Raw genomic sequence first — 25,140 nt, 5'->3', positions numbered from 1 at the left:
GCATTTCTTTGCACTTAAATCCTTCTGTGCCTTACAATCCACGTCTGGCTAGGTTTAGTTGACAGCTCCTTGTGCATTCACTCAGACACACCCCAAACACAGGGTACTCAGCCTCACTTGCATACATCTGCATTTTGAATGGGTCTTCCTGGGCTGGGAGGGTGGAGGGCCTGCCCTCACACAAAGGACTGCCACACCCCCTACTGGGACCCTGGCAGACAGGATTGAACTGAAAGGGGACCTGGTGCACTTCTTAGCCACTCTTTGAAGTCTCCCCCACTTCAAAGGCACATTTGGGTATAAAACAGGGCCTCTGCCCTACCTCATCAGACACTTGCTGGAGAAGAAACCGGAACCAGAAACTACATCCTGCCAAGAAGAACTGCCTGGCTGCTCAAAGGACTCACCTGTCTGCTTTCTACAAAGGACTGCTGTCTTGCTGTTGCCCTGCTGCCTTGCTGAACTCTTGTCTGGCTGTGAAAGTGCTCTCCAAGGGCTTGGATAGAGCTTGCCTCCTGTTCCTTGAAGTCTCAGGACCAAAAAGACTTCTTCCTTTCACTTGGACGCTCCGTGCGCCGAAACTTTCGACGCACAGCTTGTTTCGCGGCGAGAAAAACGCCGCACACCGACGCTGATCGACGCGACGCCCTCGGGGCGATCGAGACTTCGACGCACCACCTCGCAAGGACAAAGCCGCTCGACTTTCCAGGAGAAATCGACGCGACGCCCACCGTGAGTGCAAAACTTTGACGCACGGCCTCGCAAGGACAACGCCGCCCGACTTCCAAGGAGAAATCGACGCGACGCCTGCCGTGAGACCAAACTTTCGACGCACGGCCTCGCAAGGACAACGCCGCCCGACTTCCAAGGAGAAATCGACGCGACGCCTACCGTGAGATCGAAACTTCGACGCGCAGCCCCGCAGAACGACGCGCAGCCGGAAAACAAGCAGGAGAATCCACGCACAGACCCGGGACATCTGGTAATCCCCGCGATCCACAAAAAGAGACTGTCTGCGCGCCGGAAAACGACGCCCGACTTCCCCGCGTGGAAAAGACCGACGCAAGTCTGTGTGTGCTGAGGAGAAATCGACGCACACACCCCTTTTTCCACGCATCTCTTCTCCTGTGGCCCTCTGAGGAGATTTTCCACCAGAAACCAGGTACTTTGTGCTTGAAAGACACTGTATTGCATTCTAAAGACTTAAGACACTCTATATCACTTCCCTGTGATATTTCTACAATTTTCCATTGCAACTTTATTCTTTTTGACCTACAATTATCCTGATAAATATTATATATTTTTCTAAACACTGTGTGGTGTATTTTTGTGGTGCTATATGGTGGTATTGTATGATTTATTGCACAAATACTTTACACATTGCCTTCTAAGTTAAGCCTGACTGCTCGTGCCAAGCTACCAGAGGGTGGGCACAGGATAATCTTGGATAGTGTGTGACTTACCCTGACTAGAGTGAGGGCTTTTGCTTGGACAGGAGGTAACCTGACTGCCAACCAAAAACCCCATTTCTAACACTAACACAGTCCTAAACATCTCTGCCAGGAAGCTTGCCCATACAGGAGAGTTTTGTTTGAAGGAAGCTTGAGGGATTTCATTTGGTCCGGAGTTCTCCAGCAGGTCAGTGATCATCACATATGGGTGTTCCTGGGACAGCTCTGAGGAGGATAGGCTAGTTGAGCCTCCTACAAGGTGCACTTTCAAGTACTCTATTTTGCGTCCTCTGTGATATTAGCTTTGTTTCCTGCCCTTGTGCCTTTGTCAGTTTTGTTCGCTAATTTCCAAAACTTTCTTGAGTCTTTTTGTTTTGGGGTGTATTGCTCATAAGGTTTGTTGTCTGTTTCACGTCAATGCCCACACCTCTCTTCTTAAGGCCTTCCTGGCCCTATGTAATGACTGTAGCAGCTGTATGTTTTGAAGAGGCAGTAGTTGCTTGAGGGTTCTGCCAATTTTAGATCTCAACAAACGGATGGATCTCGTCATGATTAAGCTCCTTTGATGCATAATGCATGCCCCTTGGTTTGAACTCTTGGCAGGGTATTTAGCGGTCAAATGGTTGGTGGAGCATCCCAGACTGCTGTCGGATTGGGCTTCTTAGAAGCATTAGACTTTAAGATCTCCACAGCAGCACCTGACAAATCATTGATGGTGCTGGAATTCCACTTCAAGCTTTTTAAGTTTTCAGAGTGGGAGTCTTTTTGCTCAATTCTTGCAGGGAAGTGTTTGCTGTTATTGATTCCCCCAAAAAATAATTTGGGGATGGTGGTCACTCTCTGGTCGATTTGTGATTCTACAATCCATGACCCGACTATACAGAGAACAGTTTGCCACAGAGTTGTCCAGAAATGAGACGGTTTCATCTGAGGACCTGGTCCATGACGGCGGAATATCATCCGGGAAGAGGCCATTCAGAACTATCCAACTAATAGGCTCTTAACAGTTTTTGCCCAACCTTATCTTGATGCTTATAACATGGATGACATTGGTCTGTCAATACTCCAATTATATCAGCATGATCATACTTTGGGTGATGGAATAAGTTTAGTTTGCAGTCTCCAGTGATTACCAGGTTGGATGACTAACAGATGTTTTTCAGCTGCAGCATATGTGAAATGAACTTGTCCACTATTGCACATTTCCCTTTAGGGTGGATGTAAACATTTACAAGGATTAAAGGGTCAACCGGCTGCTGGGTCCAGCCATCCAAACACATGATCAATAGCCAGGGATCTTGTATGTCCAACACTGTGATTTTTGCTTTTGGATTGGAGTTTGCATAAACTGCCAGACCACCTTCCACTCTTCCAAAAAGGCAGCTTTTTTGTGCAGGCCTACTGAACTACATGTACCCTATGAGGGGGATGCTTGTTAAAGCCCATGTTTCCTGAATTGCCATGATATCAAATGTGTCCAGGTATTCCACTGTCGAGGCATCCTCGATTTTTTACTGCAATCCCCCCAGGTTCGATGAGCATTTAGATAGCCTTCTTGCTGTCGTACTACACTTATAAGTAAGAACATCTCTGTATGGTGCCAGACTACAGACCTTAGGCTGGGCAGTATCTTCGTTGTTTGAAGTGTCCTTTGCAGCTTCATTGTTTTTTGTTGGCAGGCTGATGCTCTCTTTTCATTGTGGAGTATTTTGCAAATGAGGTTCCAGCTTGCTCACGGTTGTCTGCCACCATGTGGATGATTTCAAAGGGGCCATTTCCCTTCCTTCCTGAGGGTCCTAGTTGTGTGTGGCCTTGGATTCCCAGAGACCCTAGGCTTGGCCTTGTTTCTGCCCCTTTCTGGCATTTTTTCCCTCTTCTTCAAATACAAGTGTGTCAGTGAAGTGTCTAAGTCCAGATTATTTCCTGGATTTGCCTTGCCCCGCTGCTCATAGGCTCTCCTGACTCGATATCCCTCCTTTCCTCCTCTGTGCCAGGTGGATGCTGCTCTCCCAGGCTCCCGGGGGTAATGGGTCTTCTTAGCACATTGCGTGCTAGGGCACCTGCTCGAGTACCTGGGGAATCCCCGTTAGGTGCGATGTTGGTCCTCACTTCCTCCAAGATTTCTTCAAAGATTGCTGAAAGCAACACTAGATTGTCAACCACTTCCTTGCACAAGCATATGGTGAAGTTGGTATCCCTGTTTGCTTGGACTCGGGTTATAAGAGCATTTAGTTTTTTTAATTTTTCAATAATGCCTGGCACAAAGACTGCCATGGGTTTAGTGAGTCCATTTGAATGTCAGTTTCATTGCCCTGATGATTGAGGACCATTACCGTAGTTTGCATGGCATTAAGAATGGCTGCCCACAACTTATTTGTATCTGTTGGGCCTTGACTGTTAGCGTTAAGCTCTTCCACCTCAACCATAACCTGTGGGTGCCAAGCCGGAGGGGTTCCACTCCCGGAGTCCTGATCCTGTTTTGGACTAACTGGACTGGTGCTTCCCTGTGGAGAGCCGGGACAAGTGACTTGGCCCTCCTAAAAATAATGGAAATGCGCAATACACAAACTAAGAGCTTTCTGGGCAGCCGGAGCTGGATGTGCATACTGGAGTGATGATTGCTTGGGCAGATTGCCAGACATCTTAAGACTCAACATTCTTGATGGAATCACCATGTGGTCCTTCCAAAGCTGGCTTTTTGCTGGGTTTGGACAAAGGAGGATGTATATTTCTCATGACCACTAAGCTGGGGGAGAGAGGAATCAGAACGGTACCCTCCAAAGAGAATGCAGAGCTTCCTTCCCCTACAGGTCCAGATGTTAAGGTTAAAACATGGCTTTGTGATGTGGCTTTGACAACTAAACTGTCTTCTGTCCCAATGTAATAGCTACCACATACACCACTGTTGGCCGATCCATCTCTAATTCTACTTAAGGACTGGAAAAAGTGTGATATAGTTGACATTTTTGGGGGTGCAGCCAGACCTTGGAGCCATCCAGTAGCATGGCGGCCTCAAAACCCCCCATGTCCTGCAGGCTTGCTCCTGGGCCTCTGTTCCACCCCGAGACAGAAGCAGGTTTGGCCGAGGGGGATCTCTTGGTCACCGTGCTTTGAACTTTTCTTTTTGACGCAGTCTATTCTGGAATTGACTCATGCATCCTTTATTTTGGCCTCGGTGGGGCCTGGGCCATGAATTTAGCTGACCTCATCCTAACGAGAACCTCAGTAAGAGGGATGAACTGTTGCACTTGCCTGCTTAGAATAATAGCTTGTTATTTAATTTATTTGTTTCACATGGTCGGGTTGGGAGGAAATTGCAGGTGCTATAATGCAACTGAATGTGGTGGAATGCGAGGGCTACTCAATCTCAGGCTCTCCTGGGTACAAATGTGTCGTCGTCTTCTCAGAGAAGTATCTCAGCAAAAGACAGTCTTTTTTTGTAGCCTTACTCAGGGCCACCGCAGCCCCCGGCCTGTCACCTGTGTGACCTGTGTAGGAAATTCGGGGGGGGCACAAACACATTGATAATTATTCGTCTGGCAGGCTGGACAAGCTCTGTTCTCTTATGGCTGCAGTGGTTTGAAGGTATCTGAAGTCTGAGGGAGGGGTGGGAGCTCCCCCGTTCGCAAGCTACACCAGGACCTGGCTAGGCTACCTCTGCGACACAGTGCTCAACCAAGTTAGACAATGGGATCTAAACCCACTGAACCACCCCTAAACCCAGGTGTGATTTGACATGCCTACTCCCACCTGCTCCCAGTACTACTGTGTTTTGGCTTTTTATTTTTTTCCTTTTTTGCTTGCAACAAGAGTCAGGAGTCAGCACACACAAAGTAGAGGGTTTTGAGGTCAGCTGCCATAACTGGACGCCGGGGGCACAGCAAGAGAACGGTTGAGGCAGAGAATCACAGTGAATCATAGGGAGGGAGGTAGTGTGATTACCTGTCCTTAATGTACATGGACAGTACATAATTTCTTATTCATGTCCTTGATAACTTTCTCTATGGATGCAGTTTATCCGTAATTTGGGAAATGCAGGGTGCCAGACAATGATGTGACTGGATTTTACCCTGTAGTGGCTGCCTTGTAGGTGCAGAATATGTAAGGTTACCTAGGATGGGCTAGTGTGTTTCCAGCCAATGTTAGAGTTCATCACCCCACCCTACCTAGAGAATAATGTACTTCCTCTTGGGGTTACTTTAAGGGTTACGTCCACATCTTCAATTCTTTTCTTTCCTGGTTCCACTGCAGGCGAGCCACACATTATTTGCTCTGCACAAGTTTGTCTTTATTTTCACATTTTTCTCAGGTGCATTATTTCCTTCTCTCTTTTTTGGCCGTCTTCACATCACTCTAGCTTTCTCCTAATTCTTACTCCAATGGCCTCCTCTCCCTCATGCTGCGCCTTGAGACACTCGATCTCCCAAAGGATTAAATGAATGTACAGCGTTTGTTTGGGTTGAGTGGGGGGTTTACAAATGCAGATGCATGCCTCAGTGCTCTCCTGAAATTGAAAGTCACATGCTGCTTGGCCAAACTGAGTGATCCTAGGTAATAATGTGTGAAATAAAAGTGCCTTCTTTATCTTTGTGGTGTATTCGAGGTGGCAGAGCCAAGCCATGGATTTCGCTTGGCTCTAGGAGTGCATGCACAAGCCGAGCCCTGTAATTTTTGACCATGTAAATTATGCTACAGCACCACGTAAAACATGGTAAAGTCTCTTCAAAAGTCAAACAAGTGCATTTCTTTAACATGTGGAAGTGCTTTTTTTTAGTCACGTTTTATAACTGCAGTGAGAGGTACTTATTAAAAGTGGCATTTTTTAAACACACATTTAGAACCATTTTTGTCCCGCAGGCGCCCTGGAGACAGTGGCATTAGAGACCCAAGAGGCAACCCAGTTTTCATCTGCACTCTTTATACGGCCCCATTCTAGCAGACACAACGTTATAGGCAGTGCTTAATTTGTAAAAACAAATAGGTGCCAGGGCTCTCATCAGAGGCTACTGTAGGTTGAACCACACACTGATCTGGGAAGTGCTGCCAATGTCAATATTAACACAACTGCTAACAATCACGCTCCTACATGTGTGACTTTTCAGACTATTGGAGGCCCCTAAACTGCGAGAATGGCTTGGGCAGTCCGTAATAATATTTTTTTATGAATATTGCATTCATTAACAGCTGTTATTGTGCTCATTTCTAAATTAGACAAGCTCCAGTGTTGGCAATTAAATGCTGGTGCTGAGCACCAAAACCACCAGCTCAAATTAAGCACTGATTATGGTCTATTAAATCAAACACAATACAATTTTGGATAGCTCTTATTCTGAAGTCACATATTTGAAGGTGTTTTCATGTTTTCATATGTGATAAGTAAGCAAAAGGAAGATTGGCATAGTAAAATATTTTATGAAGATCACATAGGGGGTTATTCTAACTTTGGAGGAGTGTTAATCCGTCCCAAAAGTGACGGTAAAGTGACGGATATACCACCAGCCGTATTATGAGTTCCATAGGATATAATGGACTCGTAATACGGCTGGTGGTAAATCCGTCACTTTTCCGTCACTTTTGGGACGGATTAACACCTCCTCCAAAGTTAGAATAACCCCCATAGTTTGGTTGAGGGGGAAAGTTGGGACTAATTCCTGATTTCTAAGTTTCACTTTGTGCTAATCATTGGCTAAATGGGGATCTATATTTGTCTATTTTATCACAAATGCTAATGTATTTCCTTTAACTCTTTGACCTTAAGGGTAGGGTGTGGATCGCAGGCAGAAGCCACATGCAACCTCAGATTGTTTTTGGCTTGAAGTTACATAGGGACCTCTAGCTGAGACTGACTCCAGTTTTTCAGTGGCTTTAGAGCTTTCAGTGGCTCGCCCACCTCTATGATATATGAGAGTACGTTCAAATCTTTCAACCTAGCTATTCAGGACAATATGTTTTTCATCTGTGCGCCCCTAAGAAACTGCTGTTCTGAAATCTGAGATCTGCAGTGATCTGTATGTCTGCAGTGATTGCATATTATCACTGATCTACCTGTCTTTCTCTGCTGTAAACAAAATTGCATTTTTATCTTCATTTTAGCATTCTGTTACAACTCTACTGTAATACACCCTATATTTAGCAGGGATGACTACAGGTGTGCATTATTGTCGCCTGTTGTGACGTACTGTTCCAAGTTTACTAAAATTGTAAGGCATATTTCTATTTCTTAAAACAGGCCTTTAGTGCAGAAGAGTGGCAACGTTCCCAAAAACTTGCCTGATTTTAGTGCTTATCACAAATAGCTAATATAGCATAATCTTCATATGCAAATTATGCTGTTCATTTCTACAGTTGTGTATCCTCAAATTGCACACTGCCTCTAAAATATCTTCTATAAACCTAAAATCCAACACAAAAAACGTATCTTCAATTAAAGCTTGTGATTGTCACCTCCCTTTTCCCTTCAAGATGGTGAAGCCTCACCTTCCCTTCCATCCTCTGCATACCTCCTCTTTTAGAGCACACCCTGCATGTGTTTCTTAGTCTCTATTATTGTTTTTTGGTAAATTGCCCCAAAACCCATTTACGAGATCACAGCCTTTTCTCCTTCCTCTGAAAGTCAGACCCGTCCAACCTAATAATACCTATCATTAGCTCATATGTAAATCTGACTATCCATGTGGGTGAGCGCATGTACCTTCCTTGCCCCAAATACTGATCACAACTAACTCCTAATTATTTAATCCACAACAAAAAAACTGGAATGACTGCATGGAATGTTTTTTGGGCACACAAGTTGAACCCCATTAGCCAACAATAACCAATAATACTGGACTAACCACTAACCTTGGCCTCGGGAGCAGTTTGGTGCCTGGTGTAAAGCACGCCAATGCCTTGTTAGGGGTAGTGAGCATTATTTAAATGCAACTTCAATATGTAAATTGAGGAAGTGCACTATACAATCCCCCCTCCCTGCTTTTCTTAGACTAGAATGTTGCTCCACCAAGAAGACTCTAGTCCGCAAATGGGGCACACATAACAAAACAAGAGTTCACTGGTGGCATTTTTATCATGGTAATGGTACATGAATGTTTCTAAGTTCATTTGGAAATGTTATCACTTTTAATACACACCAATCAAATCAGTGTAGCTAGACTGTACATTTCAGATTATACAATTGCTGGCAAGATTGATCTGGTGAAAGGGTGATTACGCTATGTAGGATTGGGACATTCCATGCCAGGAAAGAGTGTTAGAGGTGGCAAACTGGTTTCTATTTTGAAACGGGAAATGTATGTGAGATGTTTGTTGCAAACCACGGATGGATGTGAAAGCCATACTGGAAACATTCCCCTCCAGGATCATAATGAAAGGAAACCAGCTGCCCTGCATAGGATTGTCAGAGAGGCATAAAGGTTAAAGAAGTGTCAAAGAGGCAAGATTGCTTCTGGAGTGTCCCCCACATGACAATGGGAATCTGTGAAGGAACAAAGGACCAGGTAACATACAGATGAGGTGCTGCATGTGCAGCGTGGGATTAAATGGTGAGGACCCCATGGTCCACTCATAGGTCTGAACACCTGGAGCTCTGTGAATGTTTTTGAAATTAGTTATGATGTTTTCCAGTCTGTTTTGCATTTCAAATGTGTTGATTTGGACTATGCTGCAAATTTTTCCTTACTCCATAGATGTTTGAAAAGTGTTCACAGACATTGCTGCCGGTGATGACTTACTGAGCATATTCCTCTAGAAAGAGCTACTCCAATTCCACTGTATTTTCTAGCCTCCTGTGGATTTTTTTCTCAGCAGTGTCTTGGTTGAATAGCTGTCTCTGATTCAAATTTGGTTTGGAGTTAGCCAAGACCTTTTAATTTTACTTAAATTAGACACGTACAATGGATGTATAGATAGCTAGAGATATTCACATATTTAGCTATAAATATCTTAACCAGTCTTTCAGCCATTAGTCTGTTGCCACTCACGTAATACTTTCACCCACTACAGTGTACAGCTTGCAGCAGTGGAGCAGCCCACTTCAGCCACTTTCTAACTTCACTGTGAGTGACTTCATTTTCTATTTCATGAGGAGCACATCTATACACAAAGTAGCCTCTTCTGTGCTAAGACCATTCTGGCCAATTGTGCTTTTTGGGACCCAAAATATTTTGCTACTAGTCATTTTTGTTATATTTGCTGAAGGGGCAGCATTTCCCCAAGCAGTGAGGTTTTACAGAAACCTTGACAAAACAAAACTACCATTGCTAAAGCCAAAAGGCTAGCAGATGGAAGACGTGACCTCCGCCGATGTGTCCGTAAATCATTGTCCAAAATGTTGACCCTTTGTCCTGAATTTTTACACCCACTGTCTGGAATTTGCCTCTGTGCCAGGTGCTCACCCTAGAGGGGGGCAGGCAAGACATAGGGGGTTATTCTAACTTTGGAGGAGGTGTTAATCCGTCCCAAAAGTGACGGATTTACCACCAGCCGTATTACGAGTCCATTATATCCTATGGAACTCGTAATACGGCTGGTGGTATATCCGTCACTTTACCGTCACTTTTGGGACGGATTAACACTCCTCCAAAGTTAGAATAACCCCCATAGGGCCTCATTCTGACCCTGGTGGTCTATGACCGCCAGGGTGGAGGCCGGCTGAAGCACCGCCAACAGGCTGGCGGTGCTTCATTTAGTATTCCGACCGCGGCTTTGAAGCCGCGGTCGCCCAGCACGGTCCGGCGGTTTTCCGACGGATTTCCCCCGGCTGGGGGAATCCTCCATGGCGGCGCTGCTTGCAGCGCCGCCATGGGGATTCTGACCCCCTTTCCGCCAGCCTGTTTCTGGCGGTTTTCACCGCCAGAAACAGGATGGCAGGAACGGGTGTCGTGGGGCCCCTGGGTGCCCCTGCACTGCCCATGCAACTGGCATGGGCAGTGCAGGGGCCCCCTAACAGGGCCCCATAAAGATTTTCACTGTCTGCTTAGCAGACAGTGAAAATCGCGACGGGTGCAACTGCACCCGTCGCACCCCTGCAACTCTGCCGGCTCCATTCGGAGCCCGCTTCCTTGTTGCAGGGCCTTTCCCGCTGGCCCGGCGGGCGCTCTTTTGGCGGTCGCCCGCCGGCCCAGAGGGAAAGCCAGAATGGCATCCGCGGTCTTCTGACCGCGGAGCGGCCATTTGGCGGTTCCCGCCAGGCGGGCGGCTCCCGCCGCCCGCCAGGGTCAGAATGACCCTCATAGTCCGGTTTGGTAAATGCAGGGCTGCAGGAGGACTACGGGTCGGTGTGGGGGAAGGTGTGCAATGGCCCAGTGCTAAACTTCATCAATGCTGGCAACAATGGCACTGCGTCTCTTGGCACCACCTCTAGTCAGTGTGGGGCCACGTCACAGTGAGTACCGCTACATGCTGCCCGTGCCGCGGACCACACTCACCAACTTGCTGCTCCAGCTGGCTCAGGCCTCCTAGTGGCCTCCTTGCAGCTTCCTTGCGCCGCTACTCCTCTAGTCCTCTACAGAACTAATGTAAAATTGCATATCCGTAGAGTAAAACCAACTAATCAACCTCACAAATCACTGCTTAAAAACTATTACAATCCGTATTTTGTTCATGTTACACAGGAAAACAACTGTGATAATACCCTCATGGCCTAAATGTGTGAATGAATATGACTGGATGGTGATGTGCTATTGATCACGATTGATGGTGTTAGAAAAGGGCATAATGACACTGTAAAGTCTTTGCCTCACGTACCCTGCTCAGACTCAATAATGACAGTCAATATTATGTTACACTATATGTATGCCCTGGTAGCAAATATAGATATGACCAAATGAAGCACAACATCTTGGACGGATATACAAATAAATCTATATCCATTGATTTATCACTACTACCCTGAGAAACCACCGCTTTCTGCCTCAGGGCTGGCTTTATGACCGTGACTGGTGGTACTGCACCGGTCGCTGAGCTCGGATGGCGCTGTGTTTTGAAATATTGAATGAGCTTAAATGTGCCTGCTGCAGAGTTCCTTGTGTGGCCAACAATTTTCAGACATCAATAAAAATGTCAAGATAACTCTGGTGATTAATGTGCCTGCTGGAGAGAGATGGAGTTTTGTCTAGAGACAATTCTGACTCATCGTAAAGTAGCACGGAGGGTAAATATGCCTGCTGCAATGAAAGCCTACCATGCAGATCACAGAACTGTGGGCCTGATTCTAACTTCGGCGGGCGGCCGAAGTTCCCCCACCAAAATACCGCTCCGCGGTCTAAAGACCGCTGAGGGTATTTTGGGATTTGCCCTGGGCTGGCGGGCGGCCGCCAAAAGGCCGCCCGCCAGCCCAGGGCAAATCAACCTTCCCACGAGGACGCCGGCTCAGAATTGAGTCGGCGTAGTGGGAAGGTGCGACGGGTGCAGTGGCACCCGTCGCGTATTTCAGTGTCTGCATAGCAGACACTGAAATACTTTGTGGGGCCCTCTTACGGGGGCCCCTGCAGTGCCCATGCCATGGGCATGGGCACTGCAGGGGCCCCCAGTGGCCCCGCGGCACCCCCTACCGCCATCGTGTTCCTGCCGGGAGACCCGCCAGGAACAGGATGGCGGTAGGGGGTGTCAGAATCCCCATGGCTGCGGAGCGCGCTCCGCAGCCATGGAGGATTCTGTAGGGCAGCGGAAAACCGGCGGGAGACCGCCGGTTTTCCTTGTCTGACCGCGGCCGAACCGCCGCGGTCAGAATGCCCTGCGGGGCACCGCCGGTCTGTCGGCGGTGCTCCCGCCGACCCTGGCCCCGGCGGTCTGAGACCGCCGGGGTCAGAATGACCCCCTGTGTTTTTTGTAGATAACTCAGTGGGTTACTGCTTTTGTTACGGAGATCCTTTTGTTATTTGCAGTTTGCAAATTACAATCCTAATTTAGCACAGTGAGCTAGGAACTGACATCAAAGATCTGCATGGAAACTAAATGGTATTGGTTTTAACCTAATGCCTTTTGTTATCCTAGGGTTGCTAGAAAGGGTCTGGTTGGGCACCACTGTATTGGATGACGTGATTCCTACACTACGTGGCCCTCATAGTATTATGTAACATTTCATATACACTGATTCATACACATATGATTCATTGTCTCTGCATAATGTGTCTGTGATGTAAAGATCTCCTGCAACCTAGATTAGTTCATGCTGCATGGCCACTGTTTTGCCTCACACTTGCAAGCTAAAGCCACTTTACAGCTAAATATACAGTGCGTATGCCCACAAGGTCAGTGCCATTAGATTTTATCTAACTTCATTTCTTTGAAACATTGTGCTCTGATTCTCGTTAAATACCTTTGGTTTAAACGCATTCCTACTGAAGAAAAACAGGGATATGCCATTACTCTAATCAATATGTTAAATAATGCTAACCTGGAGTAGGGGCTTTAAGACGTAGACGCTTATCTACCTCTGATAGATCACGGCATCTCCCCACAAGCAACAACAGTAATACAGAAATATAACACAAAGTACAATTGTAAACATGTTATATATAATGTGGAATATATATATTTTTATTTTGTCAGTTTTATATAGCACAAACCGCATCACATACATATAGATCGCATTACATAAGCACAAGATTACAATACGAGTTTTTCCAGCCAGGGGGAGATTAAATGATTTGCCCACAATCTCAAGATGTTGAGCCACAGCAGAGGGCACGACTCAAACACGGCACCTCAGTGCCAAGTTCGGACACTATGACCATTAGGCCGCATATCCCCATGTACGTGGGTAAGTATGTGTGGGTCGACTTTCATTATTGTTTCAGTAGGATACAGGTTTGTAAACAATGTAATAATATTTAGTTTTGTCAATGTCAGGTTAGATGTATATAATATGAAATACGACTTTAGGTAGTTGCAAGGGAATAGAAGCTATTTATTTTAAGGGCGGCAGGTAGCAATGGCGTCGGTGCACCTCCATTGTAATAACCGCAGTCATTAAAGCATATTAAGTCACTGAATGCACAACACTGCTGCAACATGACAGGATGTGATATCAAAAGCATGCCTCATGAAAGAAACTCAAACTGCATCAGTCTTTTACAGTGGATAAGAGACAGATAATGCGAGAGCTGAAAAGGATACAATCTAGAAAATACGGGTATGTAATTGCCCCGCTGAGCTTGAACACAAAACCTTCCATAAGTGTGCAGTAATGCCTGGAGCTATCCGTGCATTGCTTTCTTGTCGCTGCTCTGTAGTCAGAGTGGCAGGGCCTCTGTCATTGCTGTTTTTGTAGTCATTCTTGGTGGACAGCACATATGCATGGCAAGTATGTCAAAAAATAAAAAATATCTTTTGTCTATACTTTTTATTTTCGTGGAATTAATTCAGCCACAATTGGTGGTGTGCTATTAATAGCTGCTCTGTTTCCTTTACCACACCGAAGGTCCCCTACTGACATTAAATGCTACAGCAGAGAAGCATTAGTCTGGTAGAATAAAGCTCTGTTTGATGTCTGGCCTGCGGTTGCAAGTAAAACCAATTGTGTTGGTTTCAGTTCAGTTCCTCGTTGGCAAACAGCACCATGATTTTGAAACATATAATGTGACACTAGTTTATCTCACGTGGCAAAGGGGATACAAAGCATTTACTTTATTGATACGTTATTGCTTCAAGGCTTAACTGAAAGAAACTAATATAAGACGTGATTCTTGCAACATCTTTTTCCTTACAATATTATCTGTAAATGTGACAAGTATGTCAGAGAATCTGAACTGCACCATGCATCTTCCTCCAATACCTATATTAAACTTTAAAAATTCATAGCCCACCTGGCATAATGAATAAACAAATATATCATTATTTTAAAGAAGCTAAAAACCATAATGTGATTTTGCAGTGCTAACTGGCATATATGGTGTCCAGCTTTCAAGGCCACACATGTTAGTTCCTGAGGAAACGTATAACAATTCTAAATGATTATGATGAACAGTTTTCGGAATCATTGTTTTTATAACCTTCTTTCACTCAGTCTTCTACCACAATACCGGCCCAATAACGCTAGTTTTTCGGAGCGTTATATAGTAAGTACATATTCATACATTTTACTGTAGATCAAAGGAAAAAATGTTATTGCCAAAGTACAGGCCACCCACAATCTTACCACCATCCAGGGCTTGTTGACTCCCTACTGGACTTCTATTTGCATATTTCAAGCACTTAAAAAGTTAAGGAACTGGACATGATCTCTCATTGCCTGTTTAATGAGGCCATAATCTGGCACTTGTTAAATAATGTTATTCATAAGATCTACAAATGAAAAACAGCATGGCATACACCATAGCAGAAGATCCACAAAGCACAGTACTGTGCATTTAGGAAGTGGTCTGTGGTCGAGCCATGCTCTGTGAGTGCAACAGACACATGCATAGACGTCACTTGTGTGTATGTAACTGAGGGAGCAGCTCTTAGCCATTCCCCGAATTCACTAACTACAGAGGCGTTTGGCCTGGAAGGTATTTCTTGAGGCAAAATATTTTATGCAGCACAAGCTGCGTGGACTACGTATATGTAGGCGTGACAGAGAAAATGTAATGTATAAGATATGCTCTTCAGCTATGTCCTTTGGCCATTAAGTATACAATGATAGACAGCTATATGATCAATACACATGGCCTCCAGCCGTATCCCAGTTGCATTCAAGACAGAGTGCACCCAGGTAGTATACCAGTTGGTGGACTCTCACCCCAAACCTAAGTAACCCTTTATGTATTCAAATGAGCCTGAGAATTAGTAGGAAAAGTACCACCTCTTTCTCAAAGCTGTTCAGTGATTTATTTGGCTTTTGTAATAAATGTGCATTTATTAAGATTTTGGGGTGGTTTCATTAGAAGCGCTGTACATGGTATCAAATCTGCATCTGACAGGCGTATATTTTGGTGGCTGCAAAGAAATTAGTTGATGACACATGAACTTAATTTTTGATATTCACATGATGAAGACCTTAACATAAAAACATAGACCATGATGTATTTACATAAAAAGATGACAACATTTGGGGGAGAATGGGGGATTAGACTTGCTGAGATTAGTCATTGAGAACAGATGAAGGGCTAGAATGGCCAAGATGCAGCTTTCCATTTCTAGGAGGTTAGTTTTCTGAGCCCATTTGATTTATGTAAGGGAGCTGGTAGCTCTAACAATATAGAAAGAGTTTCCAGAGTAGGGCTCAGTGATCTGAAACATGATCTGGCACAGGTGTATTTGTGTACATCTGATTGGTGAAGGTTTGCAGAACCAATTCTCTGCTGAGGAGTGTGGCATGTTGTTAAAACAGGGAGGTGATCAGTAGTCCAGGGCATGCGGCTCACTGTTTGTCTGAAAAACATCCTTGTTGCTGTCTGTAGGTGTGGTAGGTGAGTTAGGGTCATTCATAAAGTATTTTATTGACAGGTATGACTTTGATTAAGGCAAATAATTCCTATTGGAGATTCCAGGTGGCTATTGAAATAATCAGGCAGTCAGTATCAATTCAGAACGTGTAGTAAATTGGCATAAAGATACCTCAAGATTGGCTGGTACAAATACTTGTAGGTACTTTCATTGTACATTTCAGATTTAGTTGGTGAATTAGGGGATGCTGATTGGCTGATGGTCTTTTGCTGCTAAAGCCCATAGAGCAGGGCTTTGTTATGTATTGCCTCATAAGGATGCTCTGAGACACATCTAGTGAAAATTGGCTACTCGATTTGTGCTGTACTAAATATGTACATTTTCCTATTGCTGTCTGATAAGCTAGTGACACATTCTGTACAATTGTTTTGTAAGATTTTGAAAATGATGATGTTATTGTCTGTAATACTGATCTTGTCATAGATGGATCTAGAAGTCCTACGCTATCTTATGAAACATATTGATATTTATATCCACAAGGAAGAACTAAATCGCAGGCCTCTGAAGGTGGTTTCTTTTGGTGCCAATGATATGCTATGTGCTACTGATCACGTTTACGTGGATGAGATTGGTGAAAGGAGCTTGAAGACTGTGATCGGAAAATGCATCTTGATCAGGCCATCAGTTCATACCCTTAGTAGCATCCATATTAGCAGCAGCATGATTTGCTTACATAGAGATATAGAAGTGAAACCTGCAGCCATCAATATAGTTGTGGTGTAGAGACTTGACAATGCTCCCACCTCCCAAATTGCCTATTTAAGAGGTCTTTGGTTGGCAGTCAGGTTACCCCCTGTCCAAGCATGGACCCTCACTCTAGTTAGGGTAAAGGAGAATCACCCTCAGTTAATCTCCACTCGCCCTTTTGGTAGCTTGGCATGAGCAGGCAGGCTTAACTTCAGAAGGAATATGTAAAGTATTTGTACCAACACACACAGTAATACAGTGAAAGCATTACAAAATGGACACCACACCAGTTTAGAGAAATAGGTAATATGTATCTAATTAAAACAAGACCAAAATGACAAAAATCCAATATACACAAGTCACGATATGAATTTTCAAAAGAGAAAAAGTCTTAATCCTTAGAAAACTGTGAGAATGCTGTTGTTACACAAAGTACCCGTTCAGCGCTGGAGAGCATGAATGGGAAATGGGTAGCAATGCCTCGATTCCTTACTTGCAAGTGAGGCTGTGCTTCATTTCCTTCTCCGGTCAGGTCGGTGATGCGTTGTTTTTCTCCCTCGCAAGAGAGCGATTCATTGATTTCTTGAGGGGGCACCTGGGATCCATGCAGAGTCAGGTTGACTTGGACACCCCGGGACAATGCTTGGGGTTTGTGTCATTGTCAGCCTCCGTAAGCAGGTGTCGCACATCGTTTCTCCAGCGACAATGTGTTGATCTCCTAGCTGCGATGCAGGTGAAGTGTCGATTTGAACTGCAAATCCAGCAGCATGTCGTTTATCAGCTGAGTTGCTGAAGGTGTGCTGAAAATTTCCCCACACGGCGTTCTATGCGTGGATTTTCAGTTCTTGTCTGCCAGCTTCACCTTTCAAGGGCCCAGGGACTGGATAGGGCATCACTTGGTAGGGCAGGAGTCTCAGCAGAGTCCAGGTGAGGACAGGGGAAGTCTTGGATGGCCCTGAGACTTCAAAAAAAGGAGGCAGGCTCAGTTCAAGCCCTTGGAGATTCTTCTGAAGCAGGAATACACAACAAAGTCCAGACTTTGTCCCCTTTCACAGGCAGAAGTAGCAACTGCAGGATAGCACAGTCGCAGGCAGGGGCAGCACTTCTCCTCAGCTGTTCAGCTCTTCTCCTTGGCAGAGGTTCCTCTTGAATCCAGAAGTGATCATATTTTCAGGGGTGTTGGGTTCACTACTTATACCCCTTTCTGCCTTTGAAGTAGGTAAACTTCAAAGGAAAGTCTCTCTTGTGTGTAAGATCCTGCCTTTTCCAGGCCAGGCCCCATACACACATCAGGGGATTGGAGACTGCAATGTGTGAGGGCAGGAACAGCCCTTTAAGCCCTTCCCTCCCAGCACAGATGTATCATCAGGATATGCAGGCTACACCCCAGCTCCCTTTGTGTACTGTCTAGAGGAGAGGTGCAAACAGGCCAACTGTCAAACTGACTCTGGCAGGGAATCCACAGACAGGCAGAGTCATAAAATGGTATACGCAAGAAAATGCCTTCTTTCTAAAAGTGGCATTTTCAAACACACAATCTAAAAACAATCTTTACCAAAAGATGTATTTTTAAATTGTGAGTTCAGAGACCCTAAACTCCAAATTTCTATCTGCTCTCAAAGGGAATCTGTACTTTAATAATATTGAAAGGCAGACCCCATGTTAACCTATAAGAGAGATAGGCCTTGTGCAGTGAAAACAGAATTTGGCAGTATTTCACTATTAGGGCATCTGCAACACATTAGTCTATGTCCTACCTTAAATATACACTGCAGCCTGCCCATGGGGCTACCTAGGGCCTACCTTAGGGGTGCCTTACATGTATGAAAAGGGAAGGTTTAGGCCTGGCAAGTGAGTACACTTGCCAAGTCGATTTGGAAGTTTTAAAACTGCACACAGAGACACTGCAGTGACAGGTCTGAGCCATGTTTACAGGGCTACTCGTGGGAGGCACAACCAGTGCTGCAGGCCCACGAGTAGCATTTGATTTACAGGCCCAGGGCACACCTAGTGCACTTTACTAGGGACTTACTAGTAAATCAAATATGCTAATCATGGATAAAACAATCAACCATACAATTTACACAGAGAGCATATGCACTTTAGCACGGGTTAGCAGTAGTAAAGTGCCCAGAGTCCTAAAGCCAAAAAAACTGGTAAAAATAAAATAGGAGGAAGGAGGCAAAAAGATTGGGGATGACACTGCAAAAAGGGCCTGGTCCAACATGTGCTACTGATCACGTTTACTGGGGTGGGTTTTGTGAGAGGAGCTTGAAGACTATGATTGGAAAATGCATCTTGATCAGGCCATCAGTGCATACATTTAGTATCCTCCATATTAGCAGCACCATGGATTGCTTACATAGAGATATAGAAGTGAAACCTGCAGCCATCAATATAGTTATGGTGTAGAGACTTGACAATGCACCCAACCCCAAATTGCCTCTTTAAGAGCACAGGCGGCTAGCAACCCTATTTGCTTTGCCTCTTCCAGGCTGCCTCTGCCTATCTCATTCAATCTTGTCCCTTGAAAGGGGCAAAGGCGAGTTCTCATTCTTGTGTCCTTCTTTTGTCCTATGATTATGCCATTTGGGAGACTGCGCTGAGAACACACACCACTCCCTATGTAATGGCTATTCCAACAAATGTAAGCAATTACTATTAGTATTAAATGCATCTAAACCCAGGCGTGTGTCTATGGGACCAAAATAAAGAGCACAAGATTTTTTCCGGAGGGTATAACAATAAAAGGTGGCTCAATCCTTGATTTCTTGGGCATTACAATTCCATTCTCTACCTAGTGACCTTCACAAGACACTAAGAGCTGGTGGACTTTCTCCTAGATTCTCAGGGGTGTCCTGAAATATAATCATTATTTTGAGGGAAGTTCAATTCGTAATATATTGTTGGTTTATCAGGCTAAATATGTGGCAGCTGCCACTTCTGGGAATAAACTTTGTGGGTATGTTAAGTATCTTCCTAAGTGTTGTCTAAAGCTAAACCCAGAAACTGACATTCTGCACATTTTCTAGCTAGCTTGAAGCGCTGTCTTTTAGAAAAGTAGCACAGCTCATGAGTGAATTTGTATAATTGCTAAGTACAGCACTTCAATGCCCATTTTCAGAAATGACCATAAGACAGCACATGGGAGGGACCATTTCTAGAAGAATAGATCAAAGAATGCTGTATTTTCTTTCACTACATTGAAGTTGATTATGGTAACAATTATAACAGTTAGTAGCAGATTCAATAAAAGTAGCCCTGCACCCAGTGCAGCGCCACTTTTCTTGCACCGATTTGCGCCTCCCCTACTGCCACCATGTGTGCGCCGGATTTAAAATATGACGTACCATGGCGCCAGGTAGGGGGCAAAAGCATCAGAATTTTTGATACTATTGCTGTACTGTTCAGGGTTTGCAGCAAAAAAGGGGCCAATTGTAACCAATGGTGTGCCCCCTTTTAACGCCTGCTCTGAGAAGGCAATAAAAATGCAGAAAAAAATGATGCAAAGAAATCTTTTAGCTTTCTTTGCGCCATTTTTTCACCCCCCCTCCCTAACGGGAGAACACCACCTTTGCATACATTATGCCTGGTGCAGGCATAATATGGCGCAAGGGGTTACAAAGTGGTGCAATGCATACACTAATGTGGCAATATTACGGCGCAAGGGTCTCTTCAACCTGCCCCTTAATATCCAAATATCTACGCATATAGATTCAATTTAGAAACTTTGCTTAACAGTGCATTACGGTTTGGATATAAATTATCTAAAGCATGGGTACTCACAAACTTTTTCTCGGGGGCCAAAATTGCAGTATGGTTTGCGGCCGAGGGCCGCACTGAAGTGACAGCGGGGGGTGGGGCTTAGAGGGGGCGGGGCTTAGAGGGGGAACAACCACCCCACCCCCTTTTTCAAAACATCTGCACACTACCCCAGTAACACACACAGCGCCATCTGCACACTGCGCCATCTGCTCCCACCCCTACCCCAGTAACACACACAGCGCCATCTGCTCTCACCCCTACCCCAGTAACACACACTGCGCCATCTGCACACAGCGCCATCTGCTCTCACCCCTACCCCAGTAACACACACTGCGCCATCTGCACACAGTGCCATCTGCTCTCTCCCCTACCCCAGTAACACACACAGCGCCATCTGCACACAGCGCCATCTGCTCTCACCCCTACCCCAGTAACACACACTGCGCCATCTGCACACAGCGCCATCTGCACACAGCGCCATCTGCTCCCACCCCTACCCCACTAACACACACAGCGCCATCTGCACACTGCGCCATCTGCTCCCACCCCTACCCCAGTAACACACACTGCGCCATCTGCACACAGCGCCATCTGCTCTCACCCCTACCCCAGTAACACACACAGCGCCATCTGCACACAGTGCCATCTGCTCCCACCCCTACCCCAGTAACACACACAGCGCCATCTGCACACTGCGCCATCTGCTCCCACCCCTACCCCAGTAACACACACAGCGCCATCTGCACACAGCGCCATCTGCTCCCACCCCTACCCCAGTAACACACACAGCGCCATCTGCACACACACAGTGCACACACACAGTGCAATCTGCTCTCACGCCTACCCCAGTAACACACACTACATTAAAAACAAATAAATAAATAACCAAAGAGCCTTACCTGACTCAAAGCACTGTAAAGATGCAACAAATGTGGAACAGCAGGCAGGCGGGCAGCAGACGTGGAGCCGGTGACAGGAAGCAGACGACAAAGCCCCGTAAAAGTTAGCTGCAAGCGCTGACTTTTATGGGGCTTTGGCTTCCAGGATCGTCAGGGTAACGCCATAAACAATGGCCGCCGTACGTAAACAGAGGAGGGCCGCGGGAGCATGCGCAAGGAAGCCACTGTTGCGCATGCTCCCGCGGCCCTCTTCTATGTTTACATACTGCTGCCATTATGATATGGCGTTTGGTGTGCGTCTCGCGGGCCGCCAAGCTAGGTCCGTGGGGCCGCTGGCGGCCCGCGGGCCGTACTTTGAGTACCGTTGCTCTAAAGCATGGGTACTCACAAACATTTTCCCGGGGGCCAACATTTTTTGTCTATGATGTGACGAGGGCCGCATTGATGCCAGCAATGTGGCACTCATGAGGAGAAAGTTCCAGGGAGTGGTGCCAGAAAGTGGGTGTACTGGAAGGGAAACACATAACAGCTGCAAACCAGAATTAATCCCAGCTTCCTCACTTGATCAAATTGTGTGATCCTGGGCAATTGTTTTGTTCCACTTTCTCTTTTTTCTGCATTATCACATATAAAAGGATGTTGAAATACATGACTTCAAGATGTGGAATGTGCAAAACCTTCTCCTGTGTTTGATTTAATAAACTATAATGTTGTTTGTGTATAATAGGAACCCAACCCACAGGGTGCACTTAACACTTGAGGTGCATCTTAGCTCACTATTGACACTGTTGTCAAGGTGAGGGAAAAATAAGGTAAATTCATGTTTAAAAACTATTGCTTTAAAAAAATAGTTCTCAATGCACTGATAAAATGTGAAGTACGAAGGTGAAACGGTGTTATATGTTAATGAAATATACTTTCTGAATTGTGAGTGGATTTTATCATATTTTTACAGTATTGCGATAAAAATAAAGGTGTTTCTAAAGATAAACAGTGCAGGATAACCTAGTTACTTCCTTTCTTTAATTTAAATAAACCTTTACATAAATGCCTGCTTGTTTATTTAATTTCTTTGTCAGTGTTAGCGCTGATTCAGCCCACTGCTGCTTTTGACCTTGGGGCCGCATGTAAAGGTCAGGGGGGCCGCATGCGGCCCCCGGGCCGTACTTTGAGTATCAATGATCTAAAGGCTTCTGGAACAATTTAAGATGTGAAATTATATTCTCTAAAACCACTGAAAGCAACCTTCCACCTCCCCAGTGCATTTGTAGCACAACATACATGGGCTTTTTACGTTCATCACAAATTTACCCCATAATTTCATAAAAATAACAGATATTATCATCACTACATTCACACTGACTTAGCTAGAAAGCCATAAATAGGAAGACCTTGTCTTGATTCTTTATTATAAATAACAAAGAATATCATAAGTAAACATTTTTGATTTTTCTGTAACGGATTCAAGTCAACTAGAAGGAAAGTTAACCCGGAGGAAGTAAAATAGGCCACTAATCTGCTGTACGACACAAATCACCTATAGTTGCTGGTTTCAAGAGTAAACGTCTAAAAAGTTTTTTAATTATCCCCACTGGCGTCTCTATAGATGGTTAAGTTGAGGCCCACGTGCCATTGGCCTTTGTCCTTCGTAGACTACACCACCGCAGCGTTTGAATGCCCATGGCAAAAACCAGACAGATACTGGACCTTGCCCCACGCATCAATTTGTCCAAATATGTTTACTGCAAAGCATTGTTTTTTTCCTTAAAGTGTTTGTCTCACCCATTATACATGTATGTATATATCTATATATATGAATGAAAGAGAATATTGGGGAAGCCCGTTGGGGATGTCATTGGAGTAACATATATAACTGTATGTATACAAACATTCACACCCACACAAACACACCTAGTCAGAGTAAAAAAAATTAAGCAATTGTGTAAATAGATATATTTTATTCTTTTGGCAGTTTTATTCAACCCAACCCTGTCCCAAGAGTACTAGACCAATAGTTTACATACAAGACAGAGGTGGTCATTACAATATTGGCGGTAAAAGCCGCTTACCGCAGTGCAGAAGACCGCCAACACACCGCCGCAGCGGCGGAATTCCGCCACAGCTATTATGACCCACATGTCGGAACCCGCCAAAATTCAGACACCCACACAAGTCCGCCACACCAAAGGTCAGTGATAAACTGGCGAAAACAAAACCTCCACCGTCACGCCAACAGAAATACCCCCACACTATCACGACACATGAATTAACGCAGCGCTCTTTCAACCGCGGTATTCCATTGGCGGTACATACCGCCGCGCTCAAAATACACACACTTCTAGAAAACATCCCCACATTGGACAATTAAAAAAACACACACTTGAGACACATACACACACCACTCCCACACACCCATTACAATATAATACACACACCCACATCACCCACAAACCCCCACGACAAAAAATTCAGAAAGAAAGCCAGAGAGAGACACCACCAGAAAGTACAACAGCATCCACAGGCACATAACACCATCACCCACACAACTTCCACGCACCTCACACAGCACATCACTACATATCACCACACTTATCACCAGACACTCCACCCCACGCATCACCTACACCACCCCATGGTACGTCAAAGACACTCCAGGTTCTCGGAGGAGGAGCTCAGGGTCATGGTGGAGAAAATCGTACGGGTAGAGCCACAGCTATTCGGAGCACAGGTGCAGCACACCTCAATTGATGGAGCTATGGCGAAGAATAGTGGACAGGGTCAACGCAGTGGGACAACACCCAAGAAATCGGGAGGACATCAGGAAAAGGTGGAACGACCTAAGGGGGAAGGTGCGTTCCGTGGTCTCAAGACACCACCTGGCGGTTCAGCGGACTGGCGGTAGACCCCCACCTCCTCCCCCATAACTAACAACATGGGAGGAGCAGGTCTTGGCGATTCTGCATCCTGAGGGTCTCGCAGGAGTAGGTGGAGGAATGGACTCTGGTAAGTCAAAGCTTTACTATTACATCCCCCACCCTACCTGCATGCTATCACATACCCCCACCCTTGCCCTCACCCCCATCACTCCAACTCCTCACAAATGTCCCAATATCACAAACCACCCATCCCAACACCAAGCCCTGCATGCAACACCAAAGCATGGACGCCCATCACCAAAGCGTGCCCACTGCACATAGCCATACACCCCCCTAAACCATTATCACAGAAGGTCCCACACAAGAATGGAAGCACTGGGGTACAGGGTGACCCACCCATTGGACACCATGGCACACACAGATGCAATAATCATGCCTTTCCACCCCAGCAGGACCCCTACCCAACATCACCAGACAAGAGGGTCCAGACATGTCCACTCCACCCACAGAAGAGGCCCACAGTGATGAAAGCACCTCTGTCCAACTGTATCTAGATGACCAGCCCGGACCATCGTGGACCTCTGGACAGTCGGTTCCCCTCACACAGGCACAGGCCACCACAGACCTTCCCACCTCTGGAAACACCAGCACAGCACCCACCCAGCGGGCCCATACCTCTGTCCCCAGGACACGTCAATCAGCCTTGTGTCCACCACTACAGGGAACCCAGGATAACCCACCACCCCAACAACAACAGAGACCTGGGGGCAGTGGCAGTGGGCACACGGTCCAGGGGACGGAGGCCCAGGAACATAGGGGAACTGGGAGGGCTGCCATGCGGCAGGGGGCGGACAGGCCAAGGGAACCCACTCTCCACGAGGCCCTCTCCTCCATCATGGGAGCATACCACCACTCCCATGAGACGATAGCAACAGTACTGGCCAAGTTTCAGGAGACCCAGCGCATGCAGGAGGAACAGTATATGGGCTTCAGGGAGGAACTCAAAACCATCAGCTCCACCCTGGGCACCATCGTAGG

The sequence above is a fragment of the Pleurodeles waltl genome, chromosome 8, assembly GCF_031143425.1.
Source record: "Pleurodeles waltl isolate 20211129_DDA chromosome 8, aPleWal1.hap1.20221129, whole genome shotgun sequence".
Classification (NCBI taxonomy): domain Eukaryota; kingdom Metazoa; phylum Chordata; class Amphibia; order Caudata; family Salamandridae; genus Pleurodeles; species Pleurodeles waltl.
This window is presented reverse-complemented; position numbering follows the sequence as displayed.